This window comes from Chinchilla lanigera, unplaced genomic scaffold (assembly GCF_000276665.1).
Source record: "Chinchilla lanigera isolate Chin_1 unplaced genomic scaffold, ChiLan1.0 scaffold00109, whole genome shotgun sequence".
In the NCBI taxonomy this organism is placed as follows: Eukaryota; Metazoa; Chordata; class Mammalia; order Rodentia; family Chinchillidae; genus Chinchilla; species Chinchilla lanigera.
Genome location: NW_004955510.1, coordinates 4,866,962 through 4,876,395, shown reverse-complemented (window position 1 = coordinate 4,876,395; position 9,434 = coordinate 4,866,962).

The following is a 9,434-nucleotide window of genomic DNA, read 5'->3' as shown; positions in this document are numbered from 1 at the left end:
TTTTTTTTTTTTTTTTTTTTTTTTTTTTTTTTTTTTTTTAGTGATAGTTGCTTTAAATTTTTTGTCAGGTAACTCTAACATCTCTGTCATCTCATTGCTAGAATCTATGGACCATTTTATTTCATATAGCTGGAGACCTTCCTGGTTCTTAGTATGCTGAGTGATTTTCAATTTAGATACGGACATGGAGGGGTGGTTATACTATGAGGCTCTGGATCTTATTTAAACCTCCTGGTGGAACTGGTTTCCTCTTACTGACTGATGTTCTGATTCAGAAAGGGGTGGGTGCTTTCTAGTTGCTGTGACCTGAAAGTACAAGTCAGGCTCACAACTTGACTTCCTTTAATGATCACTTGTGTGTGGGTGACCTTGCGTCACTTCTGAGTGGTTCTAGCTCCCCATTGGCCCCTGCTGACGCCATCCCTCATTATCACTGGCTGGTTCTTGAAGTCTCAAGTTCTACCAGATATCCTCTAATACCACACTAGTGGTGTGGAAGCCTTCCTATGCCAACTCCTGACTCTCTGACTACTGGCACCTCCGATGGGAGGCAAGCGCTTTATTACAACCTGACCAGGGAGAAGGCTACGCTGGCCTGGGTGTGTCATCATTTTTTGTGATGTTTTGCCATAGCATTCATTATCTAAAGTTTTCTGTCTTGCTAGGCTGTCCGTTTCCTGATATGCTGAGTAGGAAGAACAATATTTTGTTGATTGTTTTTCTGTGCCCAGGGTGTTTGCTGTTGCCTGCTTCTGCATCCCCAAGTCTGGGGCATACAAAGCTAGAATAAAACCTGGGAACTCACTGCCATATTTTCCGTGTATCCCGAAGCCTCAGCCAATCTGTCACCCTCTCTCCACAGCCCAGAGTCCTTTTCTATTTGTTTTGTATAATACATAAGGTTTTTAGTTGCAGTCAGAAGGAAAAAGTAAGGAAAATTACATCTACACCATCTTGCTTGCTCAATTTATTTTACTCCATATCTACTTTACAGAAAAAAATAAAATGGAAGTAACTAAATTAAAATATGCTTGTCTTCCAATATCTAATCTATGAGTGATCTGCATCTGTTCCAGTTCCTCCCTTTCTTTTCCTGTTACTACAAAGAAGGCTTTTCTACTGGTGCGAAGGCTATACGCTATCCTGAACACTAGATTCCATCTCCTTCTGCTTCCGCAGGAGCATACAGATTCGCGTTACTGGTCTTTTCTTTCCCTTATGCATAGGCTTCTCCTGTTAACTAGATTTTTCTATTAGCTTGTAATTGTGTTCAAGCCCTTTCTATTAAACACAAGTCAAATACTCCCTACATCCCCTCCAGCTATTGCTCTACCGCCCTGATTCTTGCCTTGAACTTTTTAAACGAAAGTGCTCTTATTTTCCATTATTTCAATAATGCTCATTTTTTTCTCCCAAGTAAGTCTTCCACTTACTATTAGGCTGTTCCAGTGCGATTTTCGTCTCCATCACCCAACACCCAGTAGCTCCGCGGAACGGACACATTTCCGCAAGGTCTCCTTGCGCTCTCAGCAGCGCCCCCTGTCTCTGATGATCACTCCTGATTCTTAAAGCCTGCTCTGCTCCTGGCTTCCAGGAGAGGATACTCCCTTCTTTTCAAGTCTACCTCTGTCCCCACGCCCTGTTAATTTTCTGAGCTCATTCTTTTTTACTCCACCAGTGAACGGTGTACTGTGGGTTGGTCACAGGCTCTCTTCTCGGCTCACTTTGGCTTTTCTGTCCTGGACAGTCTTACTTTCATCATGACTTAAGTGAGCATTTATACGCAGACAGCACTCACATTTATATGCAGCCTCATCTCCCCTCTGGGTTTCAGACTTGCAGGGCCTACTTGGAAGGCGGAAGTCCTTGCAAAGCAGTTTGTCAGGAATTGAGATTGGGATCTCCAATGCAGTTCCCGAGTACTCTTCCTTATCACATCATTGTCTTCCCGTACTCTCTGAGTCAGCAGACGGCACCAGCATCCATCCGATTATAAAAGCCCAGGGCCTCCGGAGGAATGTGATCTGATGCCCCCCTCTCCTTTATCTCCCGCATCCGATACAGCGCTGTGTCTGTCCTCTTGCTTTTACCTCCTAGATAACTTGCCACCCTGTCCACTTGGCTCCAGACCCACTTCATTCGCGCTGACCCAAGACACCATGGCTCCTCTCCTGAGCAGAGATGGCTAAAGCTGCCGCAGTGTCCTGCATCTGCCCGTGGTTTTAACCTAATTGCCACGTCGTAACTGATGAACAGTTTTCAAAATTCGAATTTAACGTCCCCTCCCCCCACAACTGTCTATCTGTCTTTCTCAAGCTTCGTGACTGTTTCACATCTGTAACTGTCTCACCAATGCTCTCAGAAAGATGTGACTCCTTCGCGGGGTGCAGGCTCCGCATAGCCTGTGCTCCCTCTCACTCCCGGGCTTTCATCACAATTTCTGCCTCAGCCACACTGGGCTTTTGGTGACAACTAGGCCCGGGGATGCTTCTGCTCAGCGTGTTTGCCTACAGGACTTTGTGTGAGCTCCTTCATCTTTTCCTATTGAACTCTTTCTCTCACCCTTCAGTTCTTGAGTGATCATCATTTTCTAATGTCTTCTTGCAATTTTTCACTTAGATAATGTTTATTTATTCCATGCCCCTCCTTAGGATTTTTAGAGCCCTAAGGGCAAGGAATGTCACATACCGAATGTACTTATGTCCCCAATTTTCATCCTCCAAAATAGTGAGTTTAATAAACCTCTTTTTAAAAATAAAGTATCCCACTTCAGGTATTTTGTTAGAGCAACTCAGGAAAGACTAGTACAGATAGTATTTGCATTTACAGCTATGGATAAAACCTATGGATAAACTTAGTAGATGAAGAAGAGTAAGTAGAGTAAAAAGATGGTCAAAGCAACCCCTGAGAGCCACCCAGTGATTGACAGTATGTCCTCAAGAAGTCAAGGGAGGAGGAAGTTTCAGAAGAAGGGGTGAGAAGCACCGCTGGAAACTCCAAATGTCTGCATGTGAGGAATCAGAACAAACTCTGGACTTAGTCTTTCCGGAGGATGCACGGAACTTGCTGTGGATTCAGGAGAGAATGGAATGACCAATGGAAAACCTCAGGACACAGGGGACACTTTACAGCAAGAAATGTGGTCCTGCTGAAGACCAGGAGTTTTGAAATTGGGGCGATGAGCAGAGACAGAATGAGGGCAGGTGCAGGGGTTTTCAGAGGGCATTGGTAAGAGTTCATGTGCACTAACTCAAGTTTCCCAACAACACAGACCGCTAGCTTGTCAGCTGAGAGAATTGGGGCAAGGATCAGTGAGGTGTCTGAGGACAAAGCAAAACAGAGTCTTCGGCTGTGCTAAGTGCTATGAGAGTGGGAAGGACAGACAGCTGAGCAGGACAGAGTTTAGCATGAGACTGAAGCGTCCAAAAAGGCTGATTTTCAAAATGTGTAGTGGATTTTGTGCAGCGTCCTCCTCATGCCCAGGGCAACAAAAGGAAAAACAGGTGGTAGTATTAATCCTGGCTTGGACATCATCAGAGCCTGTGCAGAAAAAGATTAAGGGGTCAGGGGAGTTGAGGGAGTTGGTAAACAGGTAGTTAAGATGATTGACAACGGCAACCTGGTGGGTAGGGAGCAAGTGAAGGTAGATAGAGATTGATGGACCAGAAAGAGAAAGCAGAGAGTGAGACTGGAGTTTTCCACTGGGCTCGCGTTAGGGCTTCACTGGGCAGATGGAAGCAGAAACTAGTCAGACACTGAAAGGTTAAGCTAGAGCTTTTAAAAGAAACAAAAATGTGGGAATGATAAAAAAGAAATATGCACTTTGATGTTAGACACACCTTGTCTTGTCTCTTTTAGTTATGAGCTGTGTGAACTTGGAACTCAATTACTTAATCTGTAAAGTAGAGGTAATAATAGCGCCTATGTCAAAAGCTTGTAGTGAAAATTAAGTGGGATAATGCATGGAAAAAGCACTTAGCACAGCCGAGAATACGGCAAGCTCTCTGAGAGTAGGTGTGTGTTTATGCTCTCACTTTTATGATGATCATGATATGACCTTCAGGGTGTGGCCATAACACAAGTGAGTGAATTTTGGATTTTGTGCAGAATTTTGGAATAGAGAACAATTTGAACAGAGGCCAGGAAATAGGAAAGGGGGATTCAGAGGGCCATTTTGGTGGATAACAGTATGTTTCCTTTGTCTTCGTTACAGATTTAGCTGCTAAGGCTGGAGGCTGGGGATGTTGCTCTTGAAACCTCCTGCCTTACCAAAGGTACCTAGCAAAGGCAGCCCAAGACTTAACTCTCTGGGACCTTCCTTTGTCTCTGAGGATTTATGCACTCAAGTCCAGCTTTGTTTGCTTGTAGTCAATCCCTGTATATCACAGTGTGTTCTTTGCATAGAGGGATGCCCAGGTTTTAGCAGTGAGACCTTTCTAATTGTTTGGTTTCTGCACAGAAATGGGTTCTGAGTCAGCCAAATTTGCTTGCAATTAGGAGACAAACAGCAGAGGCCAGTGAATAGCATTTTTCTCTTGCTTATTTAAATAGTTGGCTTACTTGGCATCCAGCCATATTGATTCTGAGAAAGCTTTATTCAATTAGAGCTCACATGTAAACTCAGTGCTGTGTAGTCAGTGAGGCCCAAGTGGACTTGACCGTGATGCTATTGCTTCCCAGGAGTGCATGGTCACCATACATCTTGCATAGGAGATGGCTGGACTCTGCCCGGTGCATGACAGCACAGGGGCTGCCCCTACTGCCCTCACCGTTCTTGCACCTACAGGGCTCCTGTGGGCTTGCTGGAAACCCCATAAAGCCCAAGAGTCTGGATACCAAGCATAGTCTCAATAATGGGGTCAAAAGTCATGTTGGGGTCAAAAGTCAATAATGGGGTCAAAACATGCCTTTCAGAGAAGAAAGGAAACCAGCCATTAGCACTCACTTCCCAAGTAGCAGATACTGTTCTAGGCTGTCACTGACAACAAATTGCTCAATCATGACTCTCTGCCATGGCAAGAGAACTATTCCCACAGAAGTAAAGGGCTATTTGTAACCACAGTGGACCAGTTGTTAGAGAATCTAAGGCCTGCATGCTTTTGGTATGCTGGTGGTTTTCTTCTTGGTGCATTTGTATGTGTGTGTGTGTGTGTGTGTGTGTATGTGTGCATGTATGTGCATCCTTCCAGGATTTTTTTCAGGGCTCACTGGGAAATTTGAGCAAATTGCACAAAGGATTTGTGTGGTAATGCCTTGAGAAACCGCCTATATGTGGAACCTCCAGAGTCAAGATGAGATCCAGGTCTGTCAGAGCAGAGCACTGAGTATTTAGGGACCAAGGCTCACTGGGAAGACAACAATGCATGTCACTGGGGCTGATGGCTTCATCTAAGCCTGAGACCCTCCAAGGAGAGGGAACCATGAAGACCCTAAGAAACCTGCTGGCAAAATTTCAAGATGGTGAATATATGACATCATGCAGGGTTTGTATCTCTGTGCCACGTTTATTTCATTTAGCAAAATGTCTTCTACATTTATTCATGTTGTCACAAGTGCCAGGATTCCTGTCTTAAGATTGAAATATATATATATAGTTGCATTTTTTGTCCATTCACCCATCAATTATAACTTAGTAAAGCTGAGAAATAAATGTTTCAATGCTTCAAGAAGACTGAAGAGCAAGTTCTACCCAGCTCAAACCTAGCAGGACTGCAGCACGGCAAGGGTAACAGTCATCTTTCTCTTTATCTGAAACAATCTGAAATGAAATGAGAAAACAGAGGTGCCCCAGGAGTACACATGGACAGTACAGGGATGGAATGTGTAAGGGTCACAGAGGATTTTTATGGGATAATGGGAGTGTCCATATCATGCTACTTGGCAAGGAAAAAATAAATATATTCAGGAGTGGATATTTAGGGGGACAAACAATCCACTCTTGCCCAGGTCTGAAAGTCCCAACTCTATAAATCCCTCAGTGTGGATGGGTTGGGACTGAGTCCTCAGTGTGGTTTCCGTGAGAAGTTCAGGACACGGGCCAAGGAGATGCAGAGCAGCCAAGGGTTTTTCACGGTGGTGAAGTATCTCGCTCAGCCTGAGTCCTTTGATGAAAGCAGGGAATGGAAGTTGCTTCTGGTCTGTGTCACGAGCCCAACTAGGTACTGTGTTTGGAAGAGAGGACAGAGGAGACTAAAGTCACGAAACATTCTCTTTGAGCCCACTTGCACGACAGACCCCACTTTAATACTCACTTGGAAGATTGTTAATATTTTTTCTTGTTTTTGAGATAAAAAATGAGTTGTTGAGACACTAGGACACTTGTTCCAGGTGATGTAGCAAGGTAGGGGTAGTGTTCCATTCAAAAACAAAGTAGTAGTGACAAGGACACAGACACGGCTGAAAGAGTTTCCTTACCAGTGGGCTTGTGAGAAATCTAGGTCTCTGGGGTTAGGTTCTCCCTTGTCCTAGTGTGTCTTTTCACTGAAAAATTATTTCAGTGGATGATGTTCCTTTAGTTTGAACCATCTGAGCTTCAGAATGCTGGATGATTCTCAGAAGAGCTGACCCTTTGACATGAATTTTATTTTATTTTATTTTTTAAGAAGGACAATAAGCTCTTCTCTTGAATTTCTGCTAAGGAGAGCATTGGCCATTCTAAACAAATAAGACAGAAGTAAAGTGGAATAGAATTTGCTATAGTTATGTCCATGAGTGCTTGTCAAGAATAATTTCTTCTTTGTCTAAAAGAGGATAATTGGCCCAGAAGAGAGAAGGTGCCTTTGGGTATGGAATCTGTTTTTGTTGAAGGTGGTTGGCAAGCTTTTAATCTGGTGGGAATACACACACCTTAGTGTCTACTGCTCTTCAGAAATCCACATGTCCCCGCTGGGAAATTAACCATTTCTAATGGAATTAATGAGGAAAGGCCCTTTGCAGAAGCAGCTCCATGAGAGCAGCAGAGCCCCATGGGAGAGCCCTGAGTAATGGCTCCAGGAGCCTCATGAAACCTGGAGCTGCCATTCTGCCTTGAAGAGGGAAACCATAGCCATTCTGGCCGAGACACCCAGCACACTGCCTTTATGTAGGACACCTCACCAGGAACAAAGAGCTTACAGAGGCTGATGTTTAAATTAATAATTTCCCCAGTCTTATTCATTCTTAAAAATTTGTTCTAAAGAGGAAAGTAAAGGAAAATACTCATTTACAAAATGGACAGCTAACCCACATAGAATTAGAAAATCTCCAAACTGCAACTCTTAATATAACAACTTACTCAAAGAAGTATTAGCCACGAGTGCAAAAACCATTAGGTAAACTATTTGGGGGAAAGAAAAGAAATGATCTCAAACGCAGTGACAAATATTATGGCTCAATTACTTACCAACTATAAGGGAGAAAAAATTTAATGGACAGATAGTGGTAATCACATTAACCCAATAGTAAAGCTAGTATCATTTGGTGTATTATGACACTTGTCTCTTGATAAGATGCCATATGAAAGTTATAATATATACAAATATGTTTGACAAAAATATTTAATATTAATCTAATTGGCTCTCTAGCTCTAAGGTAAAATGCAATTGAGACGTGGAAATAGAGGAACACGTTAAAAAGCACAGTCAGCAAAACCATCAGAAAAGTCCAGAATGTGGAAAATTTGATAAGAAAACAGGTGGTTTGTACTCATTAAAAAGAAAGTATTCAACCAAAACTCCAAAAACTAAGATTACTTCTCTAGATTAAAGGAGACCATGTGTATCAGTTAGAGTTTTCAATGTACAAAGGATTTACTAAATAGGCATATAATGGCCACCTGCAGAATCATGGGAGGAAGAACCCAAAATGGCCATCTTTGTTCTGCAGAGTCACGGGATCTACTTGAAGGCTGAAGGCCTGGAACTCACTACAACAGCCAGTGTGTGTCCATGTCAGAAAGCCAAATGGTTGGTGTTGGAAAGCAGAAGACTGCAGTGAAGGCCTGAAGAAACCACAGGCCAACGTCAAAGACAATGGTGAAGGCTTGCGCTTCTCTGAAGAAGGGAAGACTTCCTGCTTTCCCTTTTTATTCCAACTAGGGTACAAGTCTATTGCTTGGCACCACCTCCATCATAAGTGGCCCTTCCTCTTCCGTTTGTAGCCTATGTGTCAGTCACAAACAGACACCCCCGGAACTGTGCTCCATAATCCACCAGGGTTTCTTAATCCATTCAAGTTTATGTCACAATTAAGTATCACATCACAGGAATGTAAAAAACAAATATGGTGCATGAATATTGTCAGATCCTGGATCTGGGATAAATAACCAAACCAAACAATAAATAAATCAGCCACAGAGATATTGTAGTAGCAAATAACTAAATTCACATATAGAGTGGATAGTAGATGTTATTATGATGTCATTATCAATTTTAGTTTTAATAATGGTAGTACAGTTGCACTGGAGAAAGTTTTTGTTTTCAGAGGAAATATATGAAACATAAGTGGGTGAATTATCATAAAATCTACAACTTGTCTAAAAATATCTTAGTTAAAAAATGTATGAAGGAAATTTTTTTAAAGTGGTAAAATGTTAATAATTGTTAGCATTCTTTCACAATTTCTGGATGTTTGAAAACCCTAGAAAAAAATTTTGCAGATTTCTGCTCTTACTAGGATGGAGTAATTGATACCAGATCATCCTTCTTGTGTAAATATTTAAAAATGGGAAAAAGGGATATCGGACAAAGCTCTTAGCTTATGGCAGAGGCAGCGGGGCAGCAATATGCTTCTTGAGATTGGTGGCACCATGTGAGTTGAGGCCTGGATAGCCCTGCATTTGCCTGGGGACCCTTTCTGCATTGCCATGCTGGGAGATGAAAACACAGGAAAGCTTGGAGCTTACAGCAAAAGAGATGACAGAAATCTGTGGTTCTGAAAAGTGAAGGAGATAATAGAGTGAGACGGTATGAGAGAAAAGGGAGCTGTGCAGAGAAAGAATTTGCAAGTCTGAGGCAGGCTTCTTAAGGTCTGCAGATATGCAAAGGCTCAGGCAGATAAAGTGCTGGGGACTGGTGGGCTGAGTAGGGACTGGTGGCCAGAGTCACAGGTGGTTCAGACAGCCACAGTGAGGGAGACGTGTTGAACGCCCTGGGCTCTGAGTGATCAGCTGACACCTCAGGAGGGTGATTCTTTAGGAACCAGCCCACATCTACCACATCCACGTGCATCACTCAAGTCAGGGAAGAGAACGAGATTAATAAAAGGGCCAGAGAAAAATGCGCAAAGGTAATTTAATTTGAGTGATAGTTGACTTGTCAGGAAAACTATAATGGGGGTCAGAAGATAGTATGAGCTTGAGTATGAAGTTTATGAAAAGCTGAATCTCCAGGAAGAATCTTAAGTGGCAAATTGAGCCTAAACTCAGAATAGAGCCCAGTATCCATTTGGTGACTGGG